This window comes from Myxocyprinus asiaticus, chromosome 10, assembly GCF_019703515.2.
Source record: "Myxocyprinus asiaticus isolate MX2 ecotype Aquarium Trade chromosome 10, UBuf_Myxa_2, whole genome shotgun sequence".
NCBI lineage: Eukaryota > Metazoa > Chordata > Actinopteri > Cypriniformes > Catostomidae > Myxocyprinus > Myxocyprinus asiaticus.
In genome coordinates, this window is record NC_059353.1 from 35,133,406 (window position 1) to 35,148,308 (window position 14,903).

Consider the following 14,903-nt stretch of genomic DNA (forward strand, 5'->3'; position numbering starts at 1 on the left):
TGAACCGCACGTTTGAGATCTCCCCAGAGTGGCTCGATGATATTAAGGTCAGGAGACTGTGATGGCCACTCCAGAACCTTCACATTTTTCCTGCTGTAACCACTGGAGGGTCAACTTGGCCTTGTGCTTAGGGTCATTGTCGTGCTGGAAAGTCCAAGAGCGTCCCATGCACAGCTTTCGTGCAGAAGAATGCAAATTGTCTGCCAGCATTTTCTGATAACATGCTGCATTCATTTTGCCATTAATTTTCACAAGTTTCCCCTTGCCTTTAGAGCTCACACACCCCCAAAACATCAGTGAGCCACCACCATACTTCACAGTGGGGATGGTATTCTTTTCACTATAGGCCTTGTTGACCCCTCTCCAAACATAGCGCTTATGGTTGTGACAACAAAGCTCTATTTTGGTCTCGTCACTCCAAATTACAGTGTGCCAGAAGCTGTGAGGAGCGTCAAGGTGTTGTCAGGCATATTGTAACCGGGCTTTTTTGTGGCACTGGCGCAGTAAAGGCTTCTTTCTGGCAACTCAACCATGCAGCTCATTTTTGTTCAAGTATCATCGTATTGTGCTCCTTGAAACAACCACACCGTCTTTTTCCAGAGCAGCCTGTATTTCTCCTGAGGTTACCTGTGGGTTTTTCTTTGTATCCTGAACAATTCTTCTGGCAGTTTTGGCTGAAATCTTTCTTGGTCTACCTGACCTAGGCTTGGTATCAAGAGATCCCCGAATTTTCCACTTCTTAATAAGTGATTGAACAGTACTGACTGGCATTTTGAAGGCTCTGGATACCTTTTTATATCCTTTTCCATCTTTATAAAATTCCATTACCTTGTTACGCAGATCTTTTGACAGTCCTTTTCTGCTCCCCATGGCTCAGTATCTAGCCTGCTCAGTGCATCCACGTGAGAGCTAACAAACTCATTGACTATTTATACACATACACTAATTGCAATTTAAAAAGCCACAGGTGTGGGAAATTAACCTTTAATTACCATTTAAACCTGTGTGTGTCACCTTGTGTGTCTGTAACAAGGCCAAACATTCAAGGGTATGTAAACTTTTGATCAGGGCCATTTGGGTGATTTCTGTTATCATTATGATTTAAAAAGGAGCCAAACAACTCTGTGATAATAAATGGCTTCATATGATCACTATCCTAAAATAAAAGACATGGATGTTTTGCATGATCAGTCATATTTTCAAAATCAATGCCAAAATTTCACAATTTCTGCCAGGGTATGCAACTTTTCAGCACAACTGTTTCGTCAAAAACAGACCCAACTCACTCTAGAGGATCTAATTCTAATCAAAGCCAGTGACTAAGAGAAACTCAGATGTAGAAAAACCATCCATTAAAATATAGGGCACAACAGATTATCAAATAAACAATACTAATTTATTTAGTATGCACTAACTGTGAGCTACAGGAGGTACAGCAACAGTAAGGTCATGGGTTTGAATTCTAGGGAACAAATCAAACTAATAAAATGTATTAAAATGCACTATAAGCCATAAATATGAAAGTACAATTAATTTATTAAATGTACTAATTTTAAAAATAGCAAAACAAAGCATTGGAATGCAAATAATCATGAGCTGTGTCTATGCACAACAGTCTATGATATAATCTAATATAGCATAAATATATTTATATACAGTATACATATACTGTAGCTTCCTGAGACCCAAAAGCAAAAAATTTTACTCAATGTAAAAACGCACAGTAAATATAGGTTTTCTAATGAAACCTGTGTGCTATTGTCCACATTAGTGTACATTTTATCAGTGTGGCATTTTGCAATATATCTCTCAAATTTAAATCTGATGAAACTAGAGACTAATCTTTTGAGTCAAACAGGCTTCAATGTAAAAAAATACAATTAGGATTCTTACCAACTATGGTTTTGTTGGTGTGTCTCCCAAAGACAAACTCCGCTATGATCGGCACTATGTTGTTTTGTCACATGACCTGAGGGTGACTGCTGTGCACACTTTCCATTTCCCTTTTTGATTTGTAACTAGTAGCATCTGATGAACATGCAGAAAAAATAAAAATAATAATAAAATAAATAAATAAAAAATTCTAGTGCAAGTAGTTTTCATAAACATTGATGTGAAATTGTAAATAATACCAAGCTATATAAAGTCAGATTTTTTTCTATCAAATTGTTTATTATGTTTCCAGGAGTGTTGGTTATTCATGTTTTTGAGATGTTACAGACATAACAGCTGATTTTCTGTAAAGCTGCTTTGGAACAATGTGTATTTAGAAAAGCACAAATAAATAAACTATACAATTAAAATTATTCAATTTGATTTGACTTTTATGTTACAATGTTTTTTTCTTTTCTTTTTTCTTTTCTACTTTGGCAACAAAATCTCAATGTTCTCTCTTTGCACTGTCAAACAAACAAGTGATAGCCGGTGCTGAAGCATTTTACCTCTGAAACATAATTAACTCTGAAACAAGTAATGGCCAGCATCGTCCATTCACTGTCAAACATATTAAAATCTGAATCTAAGTACTGATGACCATTGTCCCATGTCTGCCAAATATGTTGAGTGGTTCAAACATCATCTGCAGTCTGAAACTGAACTTTTAATATGAAAGTTGGATTGCATGCACTTGTATTCATAGGAAAGCTATAGGATGCTCCCTTGCACCCTTACACCCCATTTAGAGAATGACTTAACTTCCAGTGTGCTGTCTGCCTGCACTGGTTTCAGAACAGTTCGAAATGCACCTTATTTTCATTCTAACTCCATATAAAGCCTCTGAAAGAATTATTTTTCCTCAGTGTGAAAATATCCTAAGTTTAACCCTTTACTGACAGCCCAGAGTCTTCTGAACTGAGATCAGTCAGTTCAAATTAAATTATGCGCTGCGTATAGCGAAGCCAAATACGCAGCGCATAATCTATATACTGTAGCATAGTCTATGATATTCAACACATAGTGACAAAACATGGATATTTCAAATTGTAGAAATTTCTCCATCCAGTAGTGGATATTTTAATTTAGGTAACTACCCCACAATGCTATACAATAACAAAACTCCATCCTGCATCAAACAATGAAGTCTATGTCCCTAGTTTCCATAGAAGGTCACTGCAGAAGGTGCACAATTATTTTTCTCTTCACTACTCAGTAATGTAACTGAGATATTACCAGATCGAGCCTCAGCATTCTCTGGGTGAATGTTAAAGAAAAAGCAAACAGCCCACCTCACCAGTTTACATGGTGTAGTATTGCTGTGAGCCATGTTAAAGCAATCCCTCTGCTCGTACAGATAAAAGAGTTCTAGAGAGAAAATAATTACATGACAAATTCAAGGGTCAAATGCATTTTAATGTAAATGCAAACACTGTCTTGACTTTTTTTTTAACAGCATAATGTTAATGAGAGGGGCAGTGTCTGAAACAATATTGTTGGCCTTAGAAGATCTGGTTAATCTTAAAAGTTGAAAGTTTAACAAATAAGGCAGAAATTTCTATTCACTGTGTTTTCGCATGACACAAGGCAAATGTGAAATTTCACTTTTAGATTTTGGATATTCACAGGATTGTCAAGGCCTCAAAGAAATGTATTCAGGATTACCACAGGGCTACTGGGCTTAGTTGTGGTCTCACACCCTACATTCTAAATGCAAGAGAGGAAAGTGGGTTGACTACATGTCAGCACTGTCCTGAGGGGTGCTTTCAGAAAATTAATCATTCCGAAAAACAAACCAGCAAAAAAAAAAAAAGAAAAAAAAGCATTGTTTGTGTCCATTGTGTACAGTTATGACTGAAATTGTTCATCTAAAATACCGCTTCGAAACAATTTTGAAAAGTGTGTCATATAATCCAAGTGTGGTCACATAATATGAAATCAATATTGTCAATGAAAGAGAACACACTCATTTCTGTGAGACTATATTGTAATAATTACAACAAAGTCTGTTGTCACATATTGTAGTACTGAGGTCACAGGCCACCCTCCTCCCACACATCCAAATATTATAGACACCATAAAAAACTATTCTTAAGATACCCCTGTCGAAAAGACCATTGCAGGTCACCAGCATATGTTGTGTTTTGGATGTGTGTGTCCCTACCAGGCTTCTTTAGAAGCTTAACCAGCAAGCCTCCTTTGGTCAACCAGCTTCACCCTTTTTTGTTCAAAGTATCTTGTTCTCTTCACCAACATAACAGAAGCCAGGCAACATGATGGCTGACTGAAGGTTTATTATATTAGTATAATTAGCATGGTTACCACAGTGTACACAGTTGACATAATGTAAGGGTGAAGATGGAATTATGGAAACTGTGATTGAACAAATCAAAGAAAGTAAAGAATTATATGAACTTTCTAAAAAAAATAAAATAAAATAAAATAAAATAAAAAAAATAACGTGGGCCACAAATGTTGCTGCAATATTGATAAGATTCATAACAAAACAATGCAATAAACCAAACCGAAGCACTCACAATTAATCATAGTTAGCTGGGGGCTCTTCCAAGAAAAATGATTTCATATCAAGGAGCAGTCTCAAGCGGTCTCAAATGAGATTGACTTCTCAAGCTGTTCAAGTTGGCTATTTTGACCAGCTCAGACATTTATGAGTGCTGTGAGAAAATGGCTGATGAAAGACAAAACAAGATTCCAGATACTGCCAACATTATCTGCCAGTTTGGGTTCTGAGCCACAACTCAACCACATCAGTTTAGACTAAACAGATTCACTAGAACACCACTCAAATATCCCCAACATTGTGTTGCATTATAGAGCAATATATTCACAAAAATATAATGATTCTATGACAATACAGAGCTTTAACAATATTTAGCACTTTCAGATAAAAAAATATACAGTAAGTCGACTGAAAAGATGATCTTTAGCCAGTGAATGAGAGACAGGAGCTGTGGTTTCCAGCACCCACGGTGCCCACTAGCTCACATTTACTGTAGAGCTCATAGATGCTTCTGAGGTAAAAATGTGGAATTTCTTAAGGCTAAGGGCACTTGGGTCTATAAATAGCCAGAGGGAATGTAAGATAGTCTGATTATAGCCCATCTCTCCATTTCCCAAATGTTTTATAGTTCCTGACTATTAATCAATAGCATCAGCAGCAAAAAAAAAAAAAAAAAGGCTCCAGCTATAGCTGCTGCAGTTCAGTTAGGTAGTAGATTTCCAAGAGTTGTGAAAAAAGATCTAACTGTGACCAATTGAAGACCACTGAATGCAACTGTATAACACACTTCACAATGAACCAAAGTGTGGTTTTTATGAGCAGCTGTAACCTTATCTAAACTAATAACCCTATGTCAATTAGTCAGTTTATCTTCCTACTGTAATTGATCAATGAAGAATGGAATGGTAAAGCAACCACAAGTATGTCTGAAAATTCTCTTTCAATTATGGTGTTTATTAAGACCAAGAAAAAAAGAAAAGAAAAAAAAAGAGAAAAGTTTCACACTACAAATTACTTTTGCCTTCAGTTACCTGTAAATAATAAATCAGACCTTTCCAATTAAATGAAATAAAGAATGTCTTGTATTATAGTAACTTGTAATCAAAGGAAAAGAGATCAACCCTTTGAAGCTAGGACACTGCAGCCTATTGTGTACCGAGTGAATTGGTAAAGTAGGAAAATATTGATGCCTTTAAACCCACAGGGATGACACGAAGAGGCAGATCTTCACAGAGCATAATAAACATTAGCTCTCAGCACAGTCTCCACGACCATATCTGCCGATACATAAAATGAGTTATTGTGCATGTGATAACACTATCTGCCTTAGCAGCCTCATAGTAAAGCTAATAAATGTCATAGGTACATAATCCCCTACATGTTTATGGAAACAGATCTCTCCTGTTAAGTTATTTTACAATCTGTCCCCTGGGGGCCAGATATACTATATTGATGAACACATTAAGAAAGCATAATTTGACTAGGGAAACGCCTGTATTAGATGAAGCTGTGAAAGATGAATTCAATTGTAATTTGAATAAAGCAGCCAGGACCAGTTTACTCAAAACGTGTAGCAGGGAATCGTCCGCTTGGAAATTGAGTTGCGCTTGTTAAGTCGAGTGCTCATCACCGAAAATAGCACTTGCAATCAAATCTAGTGTTAATACAAAGACTCACTGATAAACCACTTAAGAGGCAAATCCTGTTTGCATGGCTAACCTCTTTAAACCCTCTTAATTTCATCCGCTCATTTATCATCGTGCCACAGAGCACATTTTCAATAAGTTTGTCAGATAGCTCATAAGAGCCACACTAGCGCACTGCTGAAGGGCCACAGACAATATCACAGTTAACATTGGATATTATGTCCTAATGAACACACAGTTGTTCTCTGTAGAGCACAAGAAGTGCTCTGATCTGAGTGCGCTTTCTGCCAGCAATTTTCAGCCATGCGTGTCTGTATTAAATCCAATATTATGCCACAGACATTGAAAAGACAATGCTGTCAAAATGCCTCAAGGAATTTATGGCATACATACAACAGATACACCAATATGGCTGACAAACTGCACTTTAAAAGTGCTAAGGGTAAGCAGTGGCTGGGCCTCATCCAATATGGCTGATTAATGGTGGTCTGCCTTGTGTAATATGAGCGTGGGTCTGATCGGTATTACTGCTCAGCAGGGCACTGGGCCAATACGCAGTGGGTGAACGACATGGCTGATTTGGAATGTAATGCATTAGGAGTGATCTGACCTCACCGTAGACTGGACTTTTTCAGTTTTATGAGCACATGTTAAAAAAAAAAAAGACTTCCTGTGGGTTTTTGAACCTTCATTCTGTTTGAATAACGCATAAAAAATCAGTCATTGGCTTCAGTCAAGCATATTGCAAAATTGAATAATGTTGATTCTGTTGATATTGTCTTCACTCTGGGTTTTGTCACTTTTAAATGCATTCAAATACATTTTTGACAAAAAATATCAAACCAAGTGGCAAACAAATGATGCTAGACCTTGTCTCAAAACTAACTTTTTTTTTTCCAAAGCCATTTTTAAATTTATTTTTAACCAGCTTATGCGAAGGTCATTTTTATCAGATATAAAGTCAGTTCCTGTCAGGTTCACACAGGTGCTTTTGCCCAGAGGATTTTTAAACTGGGGTCCAGGGACCGCCAGGGGGCCACAAGGGGTCCATGGAAAATTTTATTGTTACAAAATTTATGAAAAGGAAATATCTTCCAAATTTGACATGATTACTATTTCACTCTTCGTTCTTCTGATTCCAAATTGTTGTCTGTCCCTAGATTTCATCTATCCACTTTTGGTGGGAGATCCTTCAGTGTAGTTGCACCTAAATTGTGGAACTCACTACCTCAGAGACTCAGAGAGTGTATAATATTGCAATTTTTCCTTAAAAAATCCTATATTTACTGTGCATTTTCACAATAAGAAATAAAAATGCTTTCAGAAGAATTATATGGAGTTAGGACGAAAATAAGGTTAATTTCAAACTGTTCTGAGACCAGTGCCAATAGATAGCACACTGGAGGTTAAGTCATTCACTAAACATGGAGCAAGGGAGCATCCTATAGCTTTCCTATTAACCCAAGTGCATTCAAACCAGACTTCCTTTCAAAATTTCAGTTTCAGGCTGCAGATGATGTTTGAACCACTCAACATGTTTGGCAGACATGGGACAATGGTAATCAGTACTTAAATTCAGAATATATAATGTATAATTTTATTTTAACATTGTTGACAGTGATTGGATGATGCTGGCCATTACTTGTATCAGAATGAATTTTGCTCATTTATGATTGGTAAAATGGCTTAGCACTGGCTATCACTTGTTTGCTTGACAGTGCAAAGAGAGAACATTGAGATTTTGTTGCCAAATTATAATTTTTTTTCAAGTCAGATCAAGTCAAGTCAATTGTTTTTTTATTTGTGCTTTTCCGAATACACATAGTTCCAAAGCAGCTTTACAGAAAATCAGCTGTTATGTCTGTAACGTCTCAAAAACATGAGTAACCAACACTCCTGGAAAAATAATAAACAATTTGATAGAATACTTTCTATAGCTTGGTATTATTTACAGTTTCACAAATTAGTCCCTAGGTCCATGTATGTGGACATCAACTTTTAGGAAAACTATGTGCTCCAGAAAAAAAAAAAAAAAAAAAAACAACAACAAAAAAAATAAACATTTTGTTGCATGTTTATTAAGTACTACTAGTTACAAATCCAAAAGGGAAATGGAAAATGCACACTGCAGTCACGCTCAGGTCTTAGGAGTTTAAAATAAATGCCACTTGGTTTGAAATTTTAATGTTAATGGAAATAGATTCATGCAAGTGTCGATTAGTTCACCCAAAAATGAAAATTCTATCGTCATTTACTCACCATCCATTTCTTCTGTGGAACCCAAAGGGTGATGTTAGGGAGAACATTAATCTTAGTCACCATTCACTTTCATTGTATGGAAAAAAATATGCAATTAAAGTAAATGGTGCCTGTGACTAAAATTCTGCCTAACATCTCCTTTTGTGTTCAGTGAAAGAAAGTTATACACATACAAGTTTTTTTATCTTATAAAAGCTGTTTTATTCTACATGAAGAAGGTCCCGTCATGGGGGAGGCCCTGTTAGAATCACATGACCAGACGGATACTACTCAATCTTAGTAACCGCCCTGTTATTAGACACTTACACTTATGGATTAAATTAATCATGGCTGACTGTCAGTGGTGAATTTATACATTGGCATCTCATAGGATTAGTTCACCCAAAAATGAAAATTCTCTCATCATTTACTCACCCTCATGCCATATCAGATGTGTAAGACTTCATTTCTTCTGCAAAACACAAATTAAGATTTTTAGAAGAATATTTCAGCTCTGTAGGTCCATATAATGCAAGTGAATGGTAGTGAGAACTACTAATCAGAAAGTCAGCATAGAAGTAATCCATAAGACTCCAGTGGTTTATCCATGTCTTCAGAAGCGATATGATAAGGGTGGGTGAGAAACAGAACAATATTTGAGTCCCTGTTTACTATAAATCTCCACGTTCACTTTCACTTCCACATTATTCTTCTTTTGTTTTTTGGCGATTCGCATTCTTCATGCATATCGCCACCTACTGGTCGGGACTGGTCAAAGGTGGAGGTTTTTAGTAAAAAAAAAAAGGACATTTGTTAGTTATTAACAATTTTTATTGATTCCATGCAGCAAATCAAACAGACATACCAGAAAATGCTAAATCAAACCACATGAAATCATAACTTTTCCTCCCAAACATTACCCCCCCCCTCCCACCAAAAGCCAACTGACAAAGACACACAAATACACAATAAAACAGCAGAAAATATTTAGAGAAACCACTAGTCTCTCTCCACTGCCCCTCCCCGAGAGCCTTCTAAAAAGGCTAGATAGCTGCCCCATTTCTTGATGTATATATCCAGGTTGCCTAGCCTTCTATATACCATCTCCTTAAATACCACCACCCTGTCCAACTCGACGCACCACTCATGAAATGAGGGCACATCAGATGACCTCCATCCCTTGAGGATTACCCACCTGCCAATCATCACGCTGGTCAGGACCCAGCTCTCCATATATCCATCACCCATATTCAGAACCACCCCATCACCCAAAATACACAATCTGGGGCAAAAAGAAAGTTGAGTGTCCACTATGTCACACATGAAGCTCTGAACCCTCAACCAAAATTCTTGGATCTTAACACATCCCCAAAAAACTTGGGTTGTGTCCCCATCTTCTGATTGGCATTGTCAGCAGGTGGGTGTGTCTTTAAACCAAGCCTATACAATCTAGAGGGGGTCCAATAGAATTGATACAAAACCTTAAATTGCATCAGATGCACCCTTGCATCTCTAGATGCAGACTTGATGTTTTTTAGAATCCTAGCCCACACTCCTTCCTCCAATACCAAGATTAAATCTTTCTCCCATAATCTCTTGAGAGAAGTTGAAGCTCTGTCCCTCAGACTTGGAATTAACAGGGCGTAATACACTGATGTCTCATGACCTTTTCCAAAAGCAGTAATCACCACTTCCAGAGTATCTGCCTCTTTAGGGGGGTTTATGCTACTCCCAAAAATAGTACAGAGCAGGTGGCGCAGCTGTAAATACCTAAAGAACTGAGATCTGGTAATCCTAAAATGTTGAACCATATTTTCAAAAGATCTCAACACTCCACTCTCATACAGGTCACCGAGCATCTTAACCTCCCTCACAAACCATTCTAACCAGCAGAAAGGGGACCTATTAATACGTAATTTTGGGTTCCGCCATATGCTTGAGGCAACATTTAAATAAATGTCAGAATTAAACACTCTGGACACTTTTGTCCATACCGTGTACAAATGCAAGTGACTTAACTTCTCCGGATAGTTAAATAGAAAGGCTTTGCAATGGCAAAATAGGGGCAAGAACTTTCTGTTCGATACAAAACCAGGGAGGGGCTCTCTCAGGTGGAAGCGTCCAATGAGTCAAATGTCTGAGACCGAATGCATAATAATAAAACAAAATCTTGGTTAGGCCTAGCCCACCTTTGTCAATCGGCCTATGTAACTTATTGAAATGTAATCTGGGACATTTACCATTCCAAATGAAGGACTTTGTTATACTATCAAATTGCTTGAAATAAGAGAGGGGGACATCTACAGGGAGAGATTGTAGCAGGTAGTTGAATTTTGGAATACAATTCATTTTTATAACATTAACCTTCCCAATCATAGATAAATGTAATGAAGCCCACCTGCCCACATCGCTCGATGTTAAGGGGTCAAAATTAAAAACTAAATCACACAAATTTGCTGGGAATAAGATGCCCAAATACTTAATGCCCTGTTTGGGCCACTGAAAAGTGCCCGGCTGAAAAGCCGTTACTGGGCAGTACGCTATCAGAGCCAAAGCTTCGGATTTAGACCAATTGACTCTGTATCCTGAAAATTTAGAAGGCAAGGCATAGATCTAGTGGGGTTGGAAACGAATAATAAAATATCGTCTGCGTAATGCAAAAGCTTATGCGCCATACCTCCCACCACCACTCCTGGAAAATCATCTTCCTTTCTTATCGCGGCTGCTAATTGTTCCAGGGAAAGACAGAACAATAAGGGGGAAAGAGGGCAACCCTGCCGGGTGCCCCTATCCAAAGGAAAATAATCTAAAAAAAATCAATCCATTCGTTTGTACCGCCGCTACCGGGTGTCTATAAAGTAAATTAATCCATCGAATAAAAGTACACCCGAACCCGTAAATTTACAAAACCTTAAAAAGATAATCCCATTCTACCATATCAAACGCCTTTTCAGCATCAATTGAGATGGCAGTGACCGGAGTCTGATCATATGCCACTGACCACATGATATTGATAAAACACCTAATGTTATCAGAAGAGCTATGGCCTGAATAAACCCCACCTGATCTAAATGTATAAGAGATGTCATAATTTTACTTAATTGGTTGGCTAACATTTTTGACAATATTTTTACGTCTAGCTAGATCAGGGAAATTGGACGGTAACTCTTACACTCGCTTGGATCTTTGTCCTTTTTAAGAATCAGACTGATCTGGGCTTGTGTCATGGTTGGTGGAAGCTTTCCATTCTTTAATGATTCTGTATAAACTTCTAACAAAAGTGGAGCCAGTTCTGTAGCATAAGATCTAAAAAATTCAGCGGCAAAGCCATCTGGCCCCGGAGACTTGCCTGTAGGCAAGTCCTTAATTACCTCGCCAAGCTCCTCCAATGTTATCTCAGAATCAAGATTATTTTTTTTGCTCAGTCGTCAGTTTAGGGAGATCTAATGGTTCCACAAAGTTTCTAAAATCTTCATCTGTAGACAAAGACATGGAACTATAGAGATAAAGATAGAATTCTTTAAAAGCATTATTAATATCAATGGTAAATATTTCACCACCAGCAGATTTCACTGAGGGAATGGTAGAAAAAGACCCACTCTGCTTTATATATCTAGCCAAAAGCTTCCCTGCTTTGTCCCCCAACTCAAAGTATGACTGTCTTGCCCTGAATAGCCAAAACTCCACCTTCCGTGACAAAATAGTATTATATCTGTATTTCAATCGGGTCAATTCTCTGAGGCCATCAGATGACATTTGGTGCTTCAGCTCTGCCTCGGCACTTTTCATATTCCCTTCCAACTCCACGAGTTCTCGTGCTTTGGATTTTTTTATGAATGAAGCATACTGTATGATCCGACCCCTAAGAACCACCTTAAGTGCCTCCCAAGCCACGCCCACAGAGGATACTGAGGACCATTTAGTCTCCATATAACAAACATTGATTTCAGCCTTAAACATTCGTTGGAATTCAGGATTTTGCAAAAGGTATACATTAAAGAGGCAACTATATGCTTTCCTTTTCTCCATATGTGGCAATACCTCTAAACTCACCAAGGCGTGATCTGAGACTAAGATGTTTCCAACTGAGCAATCAACAACAGATGAAATGAGGGACTTCAAATGGTTCAAATGTCTCCAAATATCTGTAAGACCAAGACTTTTTCACATTCTGTGAAGCGTTGTTGTTGCTCTAGGGGGCTTACACACTTTTGCTTCACTATGATCAAGGACTGAGTCCATCAAAAGATTAAAGTCTCCTCCCAATATTATATCATGAGGGGTGCCAGTGGCTTGCAACATCCCTTCAAGATCTATAAAAAAAGCCCATATCATCAACGTTAGGTGTGTAAATATTAGCCAAAATAAACCTTTGCCCCTGATTTTCTGCTAAAACAATAATGACTCTTCCTAATTTATCTTTAATCTGTTTGAGACATTTGAATTGTAGATGTTTACTTATCAATGTAATGACTCCCCTGCTCATACTTGAGCCAGCACTAAAGAAAACATGTCCATCAACTTATCTTCCCATATCTTCCCAAATTTTTCCGCTTCCTGTGGGGAATGATACGTTTCTTGAAGAAACACAATATCATATTTCTTATGTTCAAGAAAAGAAATAACCTTCCTTATTTTTATGGGGTGCCCCAACCCATTCACATTCTACGTGGAGAGAGACAATCCACTCATATTAACATTTGACATTTTGACATATTAGAAAAAATAGATTGTGTCTAAAATAAAATTATTAAGACCACATTCCAACATTAGTGCAACAATCAAACCCCGAACTTCCCCCCGAGCCAAACAAACAGAAAAAACAAAAACGTGCGCATTAACCCCACGCACGACAGCGCCAACCGCTATCCATCCCTCTAAACTCAAACAGTTCAAGCTACGATTCTCTAAGTCTTCCAACTTTCCCCAAATGCGTTCCAAGTCTGTCTTGGTCACTAGTGGGTTAGCAGCTAATTCCATCTCCTATGACTCCAGATAATCTATCTGTTTCTCGACATCTGACACTCTTGTAACCACCTCAGAGAATTTAAATCTCCATGGCAGTGATCGATCAACGTATTACAGCAACGACCTTCTCCAGCATTGCCGACATGCTCAACAGTTGACACTGAATCTCTCCCACTGCATCGTCTAAACTGAGTCCCTGGTCTGCGGCCCTGTCTGGGGTATCAGCTTGAGCACCTAAGTGTCTTTTAATGTCTCCAGAGCCCAAGGATTTTGAGTTCTTTGACATATTGTCTTCATACAACAGTTATGGAATGTATAGGTTTATAGAATCTCACCGGTGTATAGAATCTCAGGGTGTATAGAATCTCACCGGTTTATGACACAAAAAGTATTATAAACTAGCAAAGTGTGCAGAGCTCGCCATTCACACATCTGACCCGTCCACGCGACCGTCCCGTACAAGTTTTTAACAACATGATATTGAGTAAATGATTACATATTTTTCATTTTTAATGAACTGTCCTTGTAAGTGTCCAATTACTTTTTGGGACCACTAAATCCATTTCATATGTAACTTTCTCATTCCTGTGTAACATATAATTATAGAGCTGTTCTGTTCTCCATGACAAAGTTGACGGCAAAAAAGCCTAGCCATACAGTATCTGCAGGAGAAGTGTGTGGGAGAAAACACTGACTATTGCACCAACCTCTAACACTTCATTTCAGTATATAGAAACAGAACACTAGCTTCAGGTATTCCTCCTCAGATCTGAGAAAGATCAGTGCAGAGGTTGTTTCATCTTTTATGGATCCCGTTTGAAATAAGAGATTGCCTCAGAAAGTTTGAATGGAGGACAAAGAGGTTGAGGGAGCAGCAGAAGCAGCAGCCGCCGTTTGCTATGAGGCACAGCTCTTTTGAAATTGTTTATATGGGAATAGATCCCCATGGCCGGCTAATCGTATGGTTATGGCAATCCCTGTGGAGGTCAGGGCTTTGTGAAGCTTCTCTTGTTTGCGATAGCCTCCATGATATTGCCCAACAGGCTTGAGAACTAATTTTCTGGATAGATGGTGTCATGAAAGCAGACAATTATCAGGCAGTCAGTGAGGTCTCTTAGGGTTATGGTTTTAGTCAGATTATTTGTTTTATGTGTTTTCTGAAGCATTGGCTTTTAAGTTAAACAGCTTAAGGGTCCTTCTTCCTTTCTGTATACATTGTGGGGGAAAGGGGTTATGATAATTATTGACTGTTTGTGGGCACTTACAAATTGTTTTATTACTCAAAGGTTTCTCTATAACACAGAAAGAGCTTTGTGCATGCTGTTATGTACTGTTAATATCCACAGGGGTGATTGCTATATGACCCAGCAAATATAAGAGAACAGACAGAGGACAGAGCAGGCAGAACAAAGGAGATGCTCCAGAATCTTAATTAGCAAGCATCAAGGGAATTAAGCGCTGCCTTGCCTGGTGATTGTTGTCGATCAATAGAACAACAAGTCCTGAGGAAGAGACTAGAGCAGATATTATTGCCTAAGGACTTTCCATAAATCAAACACACTAATAATAGTCAGCCGAATGAGACAAGTGGTGAAATA